This window comes from Arachis ipaensis, chromosome B07 (assembly GCF_000816755.2).
Source record: "Arachis ipaensis cultivar K30076 chromosome B07, Araip1.1, whole genome shotgun sequence".
NCBI classification, from domain to species: Eukaryota; Viridiplantae; Streptophyta; class Magnoliopsida; order Fabales; family Fabaceae; genus Arachis; species Arachis ipaensis.
Window position 1 is genome coordinate 87,688,005 of NC_029791.2, and position 18,519 is coordinate 87,706,523.

The window sequence follows — 18,519 nt, forward strand, 5'->3', positions numbered from 1 at the left end:
TTCTAAGGTTCAGAGGAGATCCAATTATGAATAGCTTCTTTCCCAAGACAACTATCCAATTGGATGAAGAACGAAAGCTTTCTAGCAAAATCAAGAGAAAAGAAAGAAGAAGAAGAATGAAAACTAATATTGATCCATTGAATTACACAGAGCTCCCTAACCCAATGAAAGGGGTTTAGTTGTTATAGCTCTCAAAATGGAAAATTGATTTGATAGATACATCGCTTAATTGAAAGAATTGCCAAAAATTAAATGAGTCCAAAAGTAAAAAGTGAAGTACAAGTCCGGTAAAAGTTTTTTTCTCTAACTTAAATTCTAAGATATTTATACACTTTCTTCCATTGATCTTCAATCTCTGAATTGGGCTTTTGGCCTTGATGGAATTGGGTTGAAGTTGCTCAAATTTGTTTCCCTTGCTGTTGAGAAGAGATCTGTTTGAATTGCAAATTTCTGGTGCTCAAGTTGGAGTCAACGTTTGATGGCCAACGTTGACTCAAACGCCTTTCTTAAAAACCAGATATACCTACTGTCATTGGCGTTTGACTCAACGTTGGAAGGCCAATGTTCTACTGCCCAGGCGTACGCGTGCACCACGCGTACGCGTGAAGGCTATGATTTTGCTTATTCACGTGTGCGCGTACACCACGCTTACGTGTGCATTGCCATTTTTTCCATCCACGCGTGCGCGTCACTGACGCGTGCGCGTCGATTCAAGTTTCTCAATTCCAAATTCTAGTCTTCTCATCGCGGACGTTGGAGGCAACATTGGACCTCCAACGTTCATTTGGTGACGCGTACGTGTGCCCCACGCGTATGCGTGGATGGTCAATTTTGCCATTCCATGCGTGTGCGTGACTCACACTTGCGCGTGGATATAGAAATTTTCCTCTTTCACGCATACACGTCATAGACGTGTACGCGTCACTCAAAAACCCTTTTGCTCCAGAATTGAACATTTTCAATGCCGTTGGAAGTAACGTTGGTTCATCAACTGATAAACCCCTATTTTATGATTTATCTTGTGCTCAATTGAGTGTTTTTATCAATTCTTCACCCACTTATTCATAAGATTTGCATGGTTTTACAATTCCTTCCTTATTCCATGATATATGTGAAAACAAGTTTCCTATGCCTTAAAAATACTAATTTTAATTATCCTTTATTATCATTCGATGCCGTGATCTGTGTGTTAAGTATTTTCAGGCTTCATAGGGCAGGAATGGCTTAGAGGACAGAAAGGAAACATGCAAAAATGGAAAGAACGCATATAATGGAGTTTTGAAGAAAATGGCAGCGACGTGCACACACGGACGACGTGGACGTGTGCCTAGCGCAAAACGCAAGCAACGCGCACGCATGGACGCTGCGGACGCGTCCCTGGTGCAGAGCACAAACAACGCATACGCGTGACTGACGCGTACGCGTGGCAAGAAAAATCTCCAAATGACGCGCACGCATGACGGACGCCACGTGCAGGAAATTACAGAAAATGCCCTCAGCGATTTTTGGACCCTTTTCGGCCCAAATCCAAGCCCAGAAAGACAGAATAGAGGCTGGAGAATGAGGTAATCAAATAATTCATTCATCACTAATTCATTATAGAGATAATTTTAGATTTTAGATGTAGTTTTCTAAAGAGAGAGGCTCTCTCCTCTCTCTTAGGTTTTAGAGTTAGGATTTCTCTTAGTTTACGGTTATTTCTTCATTCCAGGTTCAATGTTCCTTTAATTTATGTTTCTCTTCTACTTTTATTTATTCTAATGCTTTTACTTGTTAATTACTTATGTTGCCAAATTGGCTTATGAACTCTTCATGTTAGATTTGAATATTCTATTTAATGCAATTTGATGTATTTCAGATTTATGATTGTTCTCTTCTATTTATGATATAAATAATTTAGATTTTTCCCCCTTTGCTCTGGCTGAGTAATTGGTGACACCTGAGTTATCAAACTCAGCAGTTGATTGAAAATTGGAAATTGCTTATTGATTTGGATCCCTCTAAAGCTAGTCTTTCCATAGGAGTTGACTAGGACTTGAGGAATCAAATTGATTAGTCCACTTAACTTTCCTTTATTTAGTATGGGTTAACTAAGTGGGAGCAATAACAATTCTCATCACACCTGATAAGGATAACTAGGATGGGATTTCTAGTTCTCATACCTTGCCAGGAGTTTTTCTAGTTATTAATTTACTTTCTTGCTATTTAATTTCTCTGTTCAACCTTTCAAAAACCCAAAAACGTACTTTTTTCCATAACCAATAATAATTCATACTTCCCTGCAATTCCTTGAGAGACGACCCGAGGTTTCAATACTTCGGTTATCAATTTTATTGGGTTTGCTTAAGTGACAACCAAAACTTTTGTTCGAAAGGATTCTTTGCTGGTTTAGAAATAATACTTACAACCTGATTATATTTTCATAAAATTCTTTACTAACAAGAAATTAATTCGTCAAAAATAGGGCCGTTGTCGGGGAATTGCAGTTGTGTGCCTTATTATTTGTTATTGTAAATATTTTATTTTGCTTGTTTATTTGTTTTTAATTTTTATTAGCTACTATGAGTTTTCACCTCCGTCGCTTTGAGTTTGGTTCTAATGTTGTTGAAAGGAATAGAAGCTATAATAGCAACATGCATCAAGGTCGAAACAATCACAGATGGAAAGAGCCACGAGGATCTGATCAACCCTTTCAACAACAACACCTTCCAAGATACCATGAACAACGACCATTCTACAATGTATGCCAAGACAATAGTTATGGTGGACCCCCTCGTGAGAAACCACCTCCACCTAATTACTATGGTCAAGAGCCATTCCGAGGTATGTACCAAAATGATAGATATGGTGGACCCCCTTGTAGTTACCAACAAGCCCTATCATATGCCTATGAACCACCTCCTCAACATAGTTTTGAACCGCCATACTCACAAGCCAACCACAACCATTCACCTCCATATGACCCTAACCTTTATCCACCTCAGTTCCAATCCAATTACTCCCAAGAACCACCACTTCCATATACACCATGTCCATATCCATTGACCCAAGAATCACAGGCTCAGCTCAAGGAAACAGTAGATCAATTTCATGCAACCCTTCATCAACTGGAGCAAGCAATAAATCAATTAGCTTCCCGATGTTCGAACATTCAAAGAACTCCCATGGATTCATGTGGAGAATCTAATGAAGAACGTAGCCTGAAGGAGACACTAGAAACTCCGATTGACAGTACAGAGCATGACTTTGTACTGGAACAAGTAGAGGAAGCTGAAATTATCAAGGAAGAAGAATTGGTTGAAGACTTAGGAGACGCTGAACCTCCATGGGAATCAAGAATTGTAGGGAATTTCGCCAAGAAATTCACAATAGATGCTAAGGAGGATGGTGCACAACCCCCAAAGCATGAAGCTTATGAAGAACTAGACAGAACAAATCAAAAAGCAAGTTTCCTTGGTAATGATAATCGTGACTAAGCTCTCCTAGTGTTGAACTTGCATCCGTAATTGAATTCTTTGAGACTGAAGAATCTGCCCCAAGTGAATATGAAGATGATGTAGAGGTAGACTTTTCTCAACCTCCAACTTATGACTTGAGTGATGACAAAAAAATCGAAGACTTTGATCAAGACGTGGTTGCAGTTGAAGAGATTTGTCAGGGAATGGAAGAATTCACAGTAGAGTACAAGGAAGTGGAGCTTGAAATACCACTGGAAACACCTCTCCCAAGGCCATTACCACCCAATACAAACTTCAAGTGGGTAAAATCCTTAGCCTTTATCTTTACCTTTCCACTTGAATATGGTTTGCTTGAAACCGATGGCCAGCTTAGAGCTCTTTGTGGCTTTAAGAGTAAAAGGGAAATGGTTAGTAATAGAAGTTGATATCCAAGGTTCAATACGGTTCCACGATCCAAATGGAAGTGCAAGGATTGGTATAGAGCTCGATTGAATGAATGTCGGAGGAAGTTTGGGTATCTCAGAGGAAATTCAAGTTTTGTACTGCCCGGTGGGAATAATGAAGATAACAACGAAGACGGGTACAAAAGCAAGGTTTGGGATCCTAGCATTTCTCCTGACAATCAATACTCTTGGAGCCTGAAAACCTGCTTTAACTTGCTCAAAGGCTTTACATGCCTAGTATGGGACCCCAGAGGCTATTGTAATTGCAAACGTTGGTGGAGATTTCTGGATGAGTTCAAGCACAAGCCACCATAATCGACCCTACACACTTGAGCGACTAGAGTGCAAACACTTCCGGTGAGGGTTCGATGCTCAATTCCTTGATTCCCGGCTTTCATGAGCATTCTTCTTGCAAGTCTACTTAAACTTCATTTTGATATTTAAATCGGTAGGATTCATGAGTGGTCATGGGACCTTAGCCCTACTTGTGCATGTATGTCTTAGAGGATTGATTTATTTTTAACCAAGTAGGTAGAATCATTTTGTATTTAGTTGCATTCATGTAGATAGTTGCATATAGGTAGGGTGCATTTAGTTAGACCTCATCGAATAAATGTTGATATCCTTTGCTTTCTCTTGGTTTAAGCATGAGGACATGCTTGGTTTAAGTGTGGGGAGGTTGATAAACCCCATATTTAGGGTTTATCTTGTGTTGAATTTAGAGAGTTTTGCCAACCTTTCTCCCATTTATCCAATGAAATAGCATGGTTTTGTAAATTCTCCTTTAATTGTGCTTAAGAGTTAAAACATGGCTTTTAGGTCCTTAATTGTTTAATCTTGATTTACCTTCGATTCCATTAGATGCCTTGATATGTTTGCTAAGTAATTTCAGATTTAGGAGGCAAAGATTGGATCAAGAGAATAAAGGAAAAGCATGTAAAAATGGAGAACTCATGAAGAAATGAAGGAATCGCAAAAGCTGTCAAGCCAACCTCTTCACACTCAACCGACCATAACTTGAGCTACAGAGGTCCAAATGATGCGATTCTAGTTGCATTGGAAAGCTACCATCCAGGGCTTCGAAATGATATAAGATTTGCCATAGTTTCATTTCGCATAGGGATGTGCACGCGCACGGTACGCGTACGCGCCGATGGGTGCATATGATTCACTTAGTCAAACACATGGCCAGCAATTTTAGAAGCCTTGTGGGCCCAATCCAACTCATTTCTGATGCTATTTAAGCCAAGGATTGAAGGGGAATTAATATACTTTTACACATTAGTTTAGTTTAGGTTAGTTTAGAGAGAGAAGCTCTAACTTCTCTCTAGAATTAGGTTTAGTTCAATAATCTAGATCTAGGTTTCAATTCATGCTTTCTTCTTCTTCTTCTTCTTCTCAATTCTTTATTGTTGCATTTATGATTCCTCTATTATTTTGTTGTAATTTCCTTTATGTTGTTTCCATGCTTTATTGTAGAGCTACTCTTGTTTCTTCTATTTTCTTCCAATTCAATTTGAGGTAATTCATAATAATTGTGTTTCTTTTGATTGTTGTTATTAATTTCTTGCAATAAGTAGTTGTTAGATTTCATTGTTGTTATCAATTTATGTTGCTTTCCTCTTATGCCTTCCAAGTGTTTGATGAAATGCTTGGTTGGATTTTAGTATAGATTTTTCTCCTCTTGGCTTTGATAGAGTAATTAGTGACGCTTGAGTTATCTAATTCCTTTGTAGATTGATAATTAGAAGTTGCTAATTGATTTGGATACCACTAAAGCTAGTCTTTCCCTTGGGAGTTGGCTAGGACTTGTGGAATCAAGTTGATTCATCCACTTGACTTTCCTCTATGATTAGAGGTTAACTAAGTGGTAGCAATAGACAATTGTGGTCATAATTGAGGAGGATAACTAGGATAGGACTTCTAGTTCTCATATCTTGCCAAGAGCTTTCTTAGTTGTTAGTTTATTTCTTTTGCAATTTACATTCGTTGTTCCTTAACTCAATAACCCCAAATATACTTCATAGCCAATAACAAGAGCATTTGTTTGCAATTCCTAGGGAGAACGACCCGATGTTTGAATACTTCGGTTTATAACTTTAGGGGTTTGTTACTTGTGACAACCAAATTTTTGTATGAAAGGACTATTGTTGGTTTAGAAACTATACTTGCAACGAGAATTCATTTGTGAATTCTAAACCACACAAAAGTCCTCTCATCAAACTGGTGCCATTGCCGGGGAGTTGCAATGGTGTTATGTTATTGGTTATTGTATATATGTGAATATTGTACATAGCTTTGCTATTTGTAGGATTTTGTTTCGTTATTTGTAGTTAGTTTTTGTTTCATATTTTCTCTTGTCACCATGAATTCTCACTTTGGCTATGAGTTTGGTTCTAATTGTTTTGTAGGAAATGTGAACTTCAATGATGACACTTGAAGAACGAAACTCTGGCGCGATCTAGAATTTTTACAAATAAATTTCCATTGTAAGTATAACTTCTAGACCGACAAGAATTCTTTTCTTACAAAAGTTTTGTTTGTCACTTAAGCAAACCCAATAAAAATAAATAACCGAAGTATTTAAAACTCGGGTCGTCTTCTCAAGGAATTGCAGGGAGGTATGATTTATTATTGGTTATGTAAAAAGATATGTTTTTAGGTTTCTTAAAATAAGGAACAAGTAATTTAAATGACAAGAAAAATAAATTAATAATAATAAAATCTCTTGACAAGGTATCAGAACTTGAAGTCCTATCCTAGTTATCCTTATCAGGTGTGAAGAGAATTGGATTCTGCTCCCACTTTTAATTAACCCTTGCAAAACAAAGGAAAGTCAAGTGGACAAATTAATTTGATCCTCAGGTCCTAGTCAATTCCTAAGAAAAGAATTCCAATTTCAATTAACAGCTGTGTTGATAACTCAAGTGTTATAAATTACTTAACCAAGGCCAAAAGGGGAAAATATCTTAAATTAAATTAAAAGCATTCATAAATAGAATAAAATAATCATAAACTGAAATACCTCAAATTATATTAAATAAAGAAATCAATTCTAACATGAAGTTCATAAGCCAAATTGAAAAGATAAATAACAATTAAAGTAATAGAATAAATAAAAGTAGAGAATAAATTAAAGGAACATTGAGCCTGTGATTGAAAAGAAGTAGCCTAAACATAATAGAAATCCTAAATCCTAATCCTAAGAGAGAGGAGAGAACCTCTCTCTCTAAAACTATATCTAATCCTAAAATTGTGTATATGAAAGTATGTCTCTGATGTTTGGATGCATTCCCCCAATTTATAGCATCTAATCTGTGTTTTCTGGGCTGAGAACTGGGTCAGAAACAGCGGCCCCCAGCGATTTCTGGTACGTACAAGTTGCTGCAAAGTGACGCGGAAGCGTCGTCCACGCGTTCACGCGGATTGTGTTTTTGCCAGGTCACGCATCCACGTGATCCACGTGTTTGCGTCGCCTGGCTTCGGAGTAGTGGTGAGCGGATAATTTATACACTTTTTGGCATTATTTTTAGTATGTTTTTTAGTATGTTTTAGTTAGTTTTTATTATATTTTTATTAGTTTTTAAATAAAAATCACATTTCTGGACTGTACTATGAGTTTGTGTATTTTTCTGTGATTTCAGGTATTTTCTAGCTGAAATTGAGGGACCTGAGCAAAAATCTGATTTAGAGGCTGAAAAAGGACTGTAGATGCTGTTGGATTCTGACCTCCCTGCACTCGAAGTGGATTTTTTGGAGCTACAAAAGCCCAATTGGTGCGCTCTCAATTGCGTTGGAAAGTAGACATTCTGGACTTTCCAGAAATATATAATAGTCCATACTTTGCCCGAGTTTTGATGGCTCAAACTGGCGTTCTAAGTTAGCATAAAAATTCTGGCGTCAAAACGCCAGAACTGGCATAAAAGCTGGAGTTAAACACCCAAACTGGCACAAAAGCTGGCGTTTAACTCCAAGAAAAGTCTCTACACGTGAAAGCTTCAATGCTCAGCCCAAGCACACACCAAGTGGGCCCAGAAGAAGATTTCTGCATTAATTGCTTATTTCTGTAACCCTAGGCTACTAGTTTTCTATAAATAGGACCTTTTGCTATTGTATTTTCATCTTGGTTCTTCTGGTTCCCTCTCTGGGGCCGAAGCCAATGATCACCATTATCACTTTTGTATTTTCAACGGTGGAGTTTCTACACACCATAGATTAAGGTGTGGAGCTCTGCTGTTCCTCATGAATTAATGCAAAGTACTATTATTTTTCTATTCAACTCAAGCCTATTTCTGTTCTAAGACATCCACTCATTCTTCAACCTGACGAATATGATGATCCATGACACTCATCACCATTCTCACCTATGAACGTGTGCCTGACAACCACTTCCATTCTACTTGCAATAGCTTGAGTGCGTATCTCTTAGCCTCCTGATTCATGACGCATGGTTGCCTCGCCTGACAACCGATCCTTCCATTCCATGAGATCAGAGTCTTCGTGGTATAGGCTAGAATTAATTGGCAGCATTCCTGAGATCTGGAAAGTCTAAACCTTGTCTGTGGTATTCCGAGTAGGATCTGAGAAGGGATGACTGTGACGAGCTTCAAACTCGCGAGTGTTGGGCGTAGTGACAGATGCAAAAGGATCAATGGATCCTATTCCAACATGATCGAGAACCAAGAGCTGATTAGCCGTGCGGTGACTGCGCATTTGGACCATTTTCACTGAGAGGACGGGAGGTAGCCATTGACAACGGTGAAACCCAACATAAGCTTGCCATGGAAAGGAGTATGAATGATTGGAATAAGACAATAGGAAAGCAGAGGTTTAGAAGGAACAAAGCATCTTCATACGCTTATCTGAAATTCTCACCAATGAATTACATAAGTATCTCTATCCTATTTTATGTTTTATTCATTATCAATTCTCCATAACCATTTGAATCTACCTGACTGAGATTTACAAGATGACCATAGCTTGCTTCAAGCCGACAATCTTCGTGGGATCGACCCTTACTCACGTAAGGTTTATTACTTGGACGACCCAGTACACTTGCTGGTTAGTTGTGCGGAGTTGTGATAAAGAGTTGAGATTACAATTGTGCGTACCAAGTTGTTGGCGCCATTGATGATCACAATTTCGTGCACTAAGCAGCTATGGAAAATTATATATCGTTGCAAAGCCCCGGATGTTAGCTTTCCAATGCAACTAGAACCGCGTCATTTGGACCTCTGTAGCTCAAGTTATGGTCGATTTAGTACCAGGGGGTCAAGCTGCACAGCTTTAGTAGTTTCTTCAGTTTCTTGTATTCCTTCCACTTTTGCATGCTTCCTTTCCATCCTCTAAGCCATTCCTGCCCTGTAATCTCTGAAATCACTTAACGCACATATCAAGGCATCGAATGGTAATAAGAGAAGATTAATATTAGCAAATATAAGGCCAAAGAAGCATGTTTTCAATCATAGCACAAAATCAGGAAGGAGAATGTAAAACATGCATTTTGTATGAACAAATGTATGAAAGATTGATAAAATCCACTCAATTGAGCACAAGATAAACCATAAAATAGTGGTTTATCAACACTCATTATGGATGGGACCAGCAAAGATGGGAGGAGCCTCAAGGAATTGATCACTCCTATTGGCAACAACCTCCGGATACTCATAGGTACACTACAAGAAAACCAGGATTTTGCTACGCTTTTAAAGCGTAGCGAAAAGTGGGAAAAAGCGTAGCGATAGCTTTTCGCCACGCTTTTTGAGCAACCGGCACGCTTTTGAAAGGGTCACAACTGTTAGCGTGCCGGTTGCTCTATCAATAAAAAATCAAAGTGATAACAACTACCCATAAATTTGTAATACATGCATTACAATTCCAATAACTATTACATTATCTACATCCTCTAAAAACTACAAAATACCCTTCCTTCTTGTGATGTCTTGCTGGTCATCTGAGATATCATAGACCAACCCTTTCCATCTGTCCGTATCTGTCTACTTGTCCTCATCGATCGCCACAATCTTGAAGCTTCCGGAGGAAACCCTGCTACTGCTGTGGATTCTTGAGGTAACCTTCTTCAAGTTGCTTCCGAAGAAAGCTGATGAATTGGGAACTGATGAAGCCACAGCTCCAGAACCATTCAAACTCACCTGCAATGTAAAATTACATTATTCTCTTGTTATTTAAGAGTTACTACTCTATTCAAAACTCTAATCCAGTTTTTTTAAGTATACAAGAAATCATGAACCGCATCTAAATATATTAACTCACAAATTAATGATATGTATGTATCCATAGTCCGCATGATCATTATTTTTCTAATTTGGTATCTATAACTGATTACTAATTCACACTGCATCCAATCCATTTACTATCCTAATCTTATACATAGTTTAAAACTAGAAGTGATAAATTGAGTGAATAGAATTAATTGAAAGTAACAAAGTAAGGTAAAAGTATCATACTGGAGTTCCTTTGATAGCTCCTATGGTTGAAACTGAAGCAGCCATGGCTGTGTTATTGTCCTTGTAGCAGCAGAGAGTAATTGAACTTACTACAGAGGAAATAATAAACACTATAATGAATACTCATTAGTTGGCAAAGCAGTCCCCACCATGCCCAAACCCTTTTTCCCTATTTTTTAGCAACTAGAATCTGTGACGATTGGTCAACCTTAAGTTCAAACTATAGTAATCTAATTATATATTGCACGGGTAAGACAAATCCATTTTTTCCCCAATATTCAACCAAATGGCTAAGTGGACAGAAAAGAAAGTAAAAGAATAAGGTGGAAACAGAGTTCATGAACTCACAGATCTATCAAATTCCAACATGAAGCATCTTCTGAAACAAAGGCTGGAAATTGAATCACCAGGCGGCTGGGTTACCTAAAAGAATTGCAACCACAAATTAACAATAACCAAAATGATAATAATAAAGAAAGTGGACATTTTGAAGAAAAACAAGGACAGAATCTACCGAAAGAAAGAGAAAGAAGATTTTAATAAATCAATTCAGAGTTTAATAACATCAGTTCTGTTCTATTCGATAATTCCATAGCACCCAAAAATAATATTAACCAAAAAAAAAAAAATCAATTCAACTAACACATTCAACAAAACACAACCACAACCAACTCATATGCACTGATTTGATTACAGAGACTTGCTACTTAAATTAAACTTCAACTCTCTTTTGTTATCTGGTTTGATTACAGACTTTAATAAATAGGGCTTACCAACTCTCAAAATCAGCAATGAAGCATCGATGGAAGGGGCCCCGGCCTGCACGAAAAAGGGAGTGGCGGGGAAGGGGTTAGGGGTTTGCAGTGACGGAAGGAAGCAGCGGCAAAGGGAGCATCGACGGCGGGTTTGCGACGGCAAGTGAGCAGAGGGAGTCACCGCATGAGAGAATCACCACAGAAGGAGGGTTAGGGGCGCCGGAAGAGGGATTTCCGGTGGAGGCATTGCGAGCGCAGCGATGTTCTTCACGGAGTGTCGTCGTCGCGGAGTTAGGGTGAGGGTGAGGCACGATGAAGAGAGGGCTTAGGGTTATCTTCTGAACGAAATGGGGCTTAATGTTTGAAAGAGGAGTTTGGGCTTAGGGTCTTTGAATAAAGAACGAGCGAGCTCGTTGAAAGATTTTAATTTGAAGTTATAACTTTAAGACATTTTAATTTGAAGGGTACGAGCTCTTTGAAAATTTTTTTTGGGGGAGTCTTTTGGCCACACTTTTGAAGCGTGCCAAAAGGCTTTTTGGAAATGGCTACGCTTTTAAAACACCACAATAGTAAACCCCTGTCGCTACGCTTTAAAAGCGTGCCGGTTTCTCTCTATGGCTACGCTTTTTAAGCGTGGAAAAAAAAAACGTAGCCAAATCTCGCATCAATTGCCACCCTCATAAAAGCGTGGCCATTGATCCTTTTCGCCACGCTTTTGAAGCGTAGCAAAAAAAAATGTGGCCAAATCTCTATACAATCGCCACCCTCATAAAAGCGTGGCCATAGACCACTTTTGGCCACGCTTTTAAAGCGTAGCAAAAAAAAATGTGGCCATAGGCCTTTTTTCTTGTAGTGGTATAATCACCATCCTAATGCATGTCAATTCAATGGCTATGGTGAAACTTTATGTGAAAATTAACTACCACCATCATATGCCTATGACTCTTATCCTCAACACGAACCTCAACCATTCTCACAAGCCTCTCATTACCAAACACCTTCCTATGATCCACATCCATCACATGACCAATCACCCATACCATATTCTTATGACTATTATGAGCAAGAACCTTTGGAACCACCACAACCATATCATGACTACTATAAAGAACCACCTCAATGCACACCATCTCCATACCCTTACCAAGAAGAACCACCTTCCTACTATGAACCCTTTCTACAAAATAATGAACCCTCTTATCCACCCCAAGCCCCAATAGATGACTCTCTCACCTTGCTACTTCAAGGCCAAGCGGATATGCAAAGGAACACCCTAGAGTTTGTGACTAACTTGACTAAGGTAGTGTATACTTTAGTCTACCAATGCTTGAATACTCAAGGTGCTTCCATAGCTACATGTGAAGAATCAATTGAAGAGCATATCATGAAGGAGAGATTGGAAACTCCGGTGGGAAATTAGGGATGCTATTTTGTGTTAGAACAATTGAAGGAACCTATGATTGTTGAAGAAAAGGAAGAAGTGGTTGAAGATTTAGGAGATGTTGAAAGTGCATGGGAAGGTAGCATCATAGAACACTTTTCCAAGAAGCTTGATATTGATGTTGAGGAGGGTGCGCAACCTCCAAGGCATATCATAGTTGGAGACTTGAAAGAGGTTTATCAAGAAATAGATTCAATCATGGGTGAATTTCTATCTACAATTGAATACTCTCCCATTGGACATGGAGTTGAAACTATGGAAGAATATGCACAACCTTCCATACCCTTGGTGAGCAATAAAGAAGAGAGTGAATTGGAAGAGAGCCACCAAAAGGAAAAAGTTGGTATGGTGTATATCGAAATTGAAGAATATAAAGAGGTTGATCAAGAGATGGATTCATTCATTAATGAATTCCTATCCAAAATTGAATCACCTCCCATTGGGCAAGAAATCAAAGTTCTTGAAGACAACACCAAGTCAAGTGATAAAAGGGAAAAGGCTAAAATTGAAAAAGCTTGCGAAGAGGTGGAAACAACTAAAGAAGAGCCTAAAGAAGTAGACCTCGCATTGTCTAAGTGTGGGGAGGTCTCCCTCCCCAAGTCACCATCCAACACAACATTCAGGTGGGTAAAATTCTTATCCCTAACCTTTACTTTCTCACTTGAATATGGTTTGATTGAAAATGATGGTCAACTTAGAGCTCTTTGTGGAGTTAAGAGTAGGAAAAAGTTGTGTAGTGGTTGGAAACATCACTCTAAGTTCATGATGGTTGCTTGCTCAAAGTTGTATAGTAATGATTGGTGGAGAACCAAATTGCATGGGTCTAAGAAGTTGTTTGGAAGCTTCTTTGAGAATTCCAAGGTCATGCCACCCGGATGGAATAATGATGACCAATTTAAGGACGGATGTCAAAACAAAATGTGAGATCCCGAATCGCACAAGGAAAATCAAATTTGGGAGCCCATGGTTTGTGAAGAACTCCATCCAAGCTTGAAGATATTAAAATTGAAGAATGGAGCTTATTGGAGATTCAAGCATTGGTGGAAGTTCAAAAATAGTTTCAAGCACAAGCCACCTTGAAAGGAGCTCCCCATAAGCCCAACTTAAGGACAATAAACAAAAGTGTTAGGTGGGAGACACCCCACCATGGTAAAATCTTTCTTTTTTTTCTCTTTTGCACATATTGGTTAAAATAGTTTAATTTTATGTTTTGATTGATTTGTTGAGTTTGTTTGGTAGTTTAGTATGTTAAATAAGGTTTTATGGTGTGTTTGGTAGTTGTTTGGAGGTTTGGAATGCTTGGATTGGTGTAAAAACATAAAAAATTTTCAAAATAAAAAAAGCAGAGCGCCATCCGCGCGTACGCGCACTGCGCGCGTACGCGTGCATTGAGCATTTTCGCCTATCCGCGCGCACGCGCCATGTACGCGTACGTGTGGATTGAGAAATTCCACCCCCAAGCTAAAAACCAGAGAGTTGTGCGAACGCTATGCTGGCATTGTGCCTTTGGCACAAAACCACTCGCACGTACGCGTACATGACGTGTACGCGTCACACTAAAAAAAAAAGCCATCGAAGCGCGCGCGCCATGCGCACGTACGCATGGATTTGCACCTTGTTTTTCTCCTTTCTCCTTTCTTCTTTTCTTCTTCTTTCTTTCTACCTTTCTTCTTCCTCTCTTGAAAAATTTTTTTTAAATAAAATAAATAAATAAATAAATAAATAAATAAAATACTAAAATTTTTTTTTTCTTTTCTTCCATTTTCTTTTATTGCATTTGCTTACTTTCATTCATTGCATTTTAATTTTGATTTTATAGCTTGTTGTAATTTTTCTTTTTCAAGTTTCTTATTTTAATAATGGTGTTGAATTTTCCTATTCAATCGTTGAGAATTTCTTGCATTATTTTGGTGCCTCTTGACTTGTTTGATATTGTTGGGTGATGAATCTTTTAAATCAATGCTTAATCTTGTATGACTCTTGTGTCTTTGTGCATTGATATGACCTAATATTGTTTTTTATGACCCACTCTTTCTTATTTGAACTTGATGCTCAATATGTTCTTCATGCTTTGATTTTACTCTTGCATCAAGTGTTAGTTCATATGCCCTTTGCCTATATTGTTTTCTTACTCACATGTTGTAGCTAGCATGTAATGAGAACCTTACCCTTATTTGGCATTAGCCCCCGCCTATGTTCTCTTTGCTTTGATATCTTTGTTATAGGCTTAATTTTCTTTCTTTTTCTCTCCCTTTAGGTTGGCCACCAAGAAAGGAGGAAAAGGAAAAGCTTCGAAATGGGGCAACAAACAAGTCATCCGCACAACCTTTCGAAGAAGCTCATCAATTGGAGCAACCCATCCACCTTGCTCTTCTTTGCATGCACCGAGGACAGTGCAATCTTTAAGTGTGGGGAGGTCGTTCGACCGATCTCCATGGGTAACAATTTCCTTTTCAACACCAATTTTTTTTATTTTCTTCGTTAGATAGTTGTTGCATTGCATGATAGGTTGCATGTTAGTTAGAATTTGTACATATTTTTACCACTTCTTTCTTATTAGGACTACTTGGTTAGGGTGATGATTTCTTTTCCAAGAAATTGTTTTTAGGGCAACCTACCAATTTAAAAACTTTTTGTTAAACTTGCTTGAAAGAATTTATTTTGGAACATGGTTTTTGAGCTAACAACACAAGCTTGTGAGATTTGAGCCTAATGGTGTGGTTATATCTTATAACCACTGATTTTCCCTTTTTGTGTGCATTGTTCTCTTTCTATGATTGTGATCTTTGATTTGTTTGATTCTTTATGTCCATTATTTTGTGTATTCGTGCATTTATATGATTGAGGCTATCATTTTATTTAGCTCACTTACCCAAATGGCCTTACCTTTTATCTTCCATTGTTAGCCAATTTGAGCCTATGCTTAACCCACTTTGTTCAAAATTTTAGCACATTACAAGCCTTAAAGCGAAAAATAATAAAAGTCCTTAATTTGGATCTTTGATTAGCTTAGGCTAGTGTGTGTGTGTGTGTGTGTCATTTAAGTGTGGAAAATCTTGGGACATTGGGTGAATAAAAGGGTAGTTTTGTATTTTTGTTGTAAATATTGGGAATTGGGTACATGCTCATGTGTAATGAATATAAAACCTTATACATTGATGATCTTGTATATAGAAAGAAAAATGAGAAAAAGGAAAAGGAAAAGAAAAGAAAAAAATAATATGGAAAAGAAAAGAAAAAAATAGAAAACGAAAGAAACAAAGAAAAAGAAAGAAATAAAAGGGGAAAAAATGCCCCAAAGCAAAGCTCAATATGGGTCAATGCATAAGTGTTGTGAAATGAAAAGGAATACATGAGTATGTGAAAAAGTGAGAAAAATGGGTAGTTAGGTTAGCTTTGAAATTGTATAGGATGTCATAGGTTAGGTGGGAAGTTTAAGCTTATCAAAGATTCAAATTTCAAGCTCACTTGACTAAATATGCATCCTTACCTTGACCCTAGCCCCATTACAACCTAAAGAAAAGACCTGATGATACTTGTATGCATGCATGAAATATATGTTGATTGTTAGAAGAAAAACAAATCTTAGAAAGCATGATTACGGGAGAATTGAGAAAAATTGACCCTACACACTTGAGCGACTAGAGTGCAAACACTTCCGGTGAGGGTTCGATGCTCAATTCCTTGATTCCCGGCTTTCATGAGCATTCTTCTTGAAAGTCTACTTAAACTTCATTTTGATATTTAAGTCGGTAGGATTCATGAGTGGTCATGGGACCTTAGCCCTACTTGTGCATGTATGTCTTGGAGGATTGATTTATTTTTAACCAAGTAGGTAGAATCATTTTGCATTTAGTTGCATTCATGTAGATAGTTGCATATAGGTAGGGTGCATTTAGTTAGACCTCATCGAATAAATGTTGATATCCTTTGCTTTCTCTTGGTTTAAGCATGAGGACATGCTTGGTTTAAGTGTGGGGAGGTTGATAAACCCCATATTTAGGGTTTATCTTGTGTTGAATTTAGAGAGTTTTGCCAACCTTTCTCCCATTTATCCAATGAAATAGCATGGTTTTGTAAATTCTCCTTTAATTGTGCTTAAGAGTTAAAACATGGCTTTTAGGTCCTTAATTGTTTAATCTTGATTTACCTTCGATTCCATTAGATGCCTTGATATGTTTGCTAAGTGATTTCAGATTTAGGAGGCAAAGATTGGATCAAGAGAATGAAGGAAAAGCATGTAAAAATGGAGAACTCATGAAGAAATGAAGGAATCGCAAAAGCTGTCAAGCCAACCTCTTCGCACTCAACCGACCATAACTTGAGCTACAGAGGTCCAAATGATGCGGTTCTAGTTGCGTTGGAAAGCTAACATCCGGGGCTTCGAAATGATATAAGATTTGTTATAGTTGCATTTCGCATAGGGACTTGCACACGCACGGTACGCATATGCTTCGATGGGTGCATATGATTCACTTAGTCAAACACGTGGCCAGCGATTTTAGAAGCCTTGTGAGCCCAATCCAACTCATTTCTGATGCTATTTAAGCCAAGAATTGAAGGAGAACTAATATAATTTCACACATTAGTTTATTTTAGGTTAGATTTAGAGAGAGAAGCTGGTAGCACGAATTGCGAATCACACTTTTCACAACGCGTACCAATGACCAGCAAGTGCACTGGGTCGTCCAAGTAATACCTTACGTGAGTAAGGGTCGAATCCCACAGAGATTGTTGGATTGAAGCAAGCTATGGTTAATTTGTAAATCTTAGTCAGGAAGTCAATTATGTTTATCAGTTGAATTGTGAATAACCAAGAGAGCATAAATTAAAGGTTACTTGTTGTGCAGTAATGGAGAATATGTTGGAGTTTTGGAGATGCTTTGTCTTCTGAATCTCTGCTTTCCTCTGTCTTCTGATTCATGCACGCACGTCCTCCTATGGCAAGCTGTGTGATGGTGGATCACCGTTGTCAATGGCTACCTTCCATCCTTCCAGTGAAAACTACGCTCACGCGCTCTGTCACATTGAGATACAAAATAAGTCTCTAAAAGTTGTTTAAATACTAAACTAGTAGCCTAGGGTTACAAAATATGAGTGGACTATGATGGGTGATGCAGAGATCCACTTCTGGGGCCCACTTGGTGTGCTGGGGCCCACTTGGTGTGTGCTGGGGCTGAGATTTCGTGCAGAGGCCATTTGTGAAGTTGAACGCCAGTTTTTATGCCAGTTTGGGCGTTCAACTCCAGTTTTTGATCCTTTTCTGGCGCTGGACGCCAGAATTGGGCAGAGAATTGGCGTTGAATGCCAGTTTACGTCGTCTATCCTTGTGCAAAGTATGGACTATTATATATTGCTAGAAAGCCCTGGATGTCTACTTTCCAACGGAATTGGAAGCATGCCATTTCGAGTTCTGTAGCTCCAGAAAATCCACTTTGAGTGCAGGGAGGTCAGAATCCAACAGCATCAGCAGTTTTTTTTCAGCCTGAATCAGATTTTTGCTCAGCTCCTTCAATTTCAGCCAGAAAAATACCTGAAATTACAGAAAAACACACAACTCATAGTAAAGTCCAGAAATATGAATTTTTCCTAAAAGCTAATAAAAATAGACTAAAAACTAGCTAAAACATACTCAAAACTATATGAAATTATCCCCAAAAAGCGTATAAAATATCCGCTCATCACAACACCAAACTTAAACTGTTGCTTGTCCTCAAGCAACTAGACAAATAAAATAGAAGACTAATAGGTTGAGAAGCAATAATATCTCAGAGTTTTTTGCATGAAGCTCAGATTCTAATTGGATGAGCGGGGCTAGTAGCTTTTTGCTTCCGAACAGTTTTGGCATCTCACTTTATCCATTGAAGCTCAGAGTGATTGGCATCTATAGGTACTCAGAATTCAGATAGTGCTATTGAGTCTCCTAGTTCAGTGTGATGATTCTTGAACACAGCT

General features: G+C 38.2%; 1 long non-coding RNA gene across 1 annotated transcript; it reads right to left on the reverse strand.

The window, feature by feature from the left end:
• Positions 9,725-10,752, reverse strand: LOC107608154. The gene is made up of 3 exons (XR_002350104.1): positions 10,717-10,752; positions 10,369-10,457; positions 9,725-10,053 (listed from the first exon to the last, which is right to left on the reverse strand). It is a non-coding gene; the product is annotated as an uncharacterized LOC107608154 (long non-coding RNA).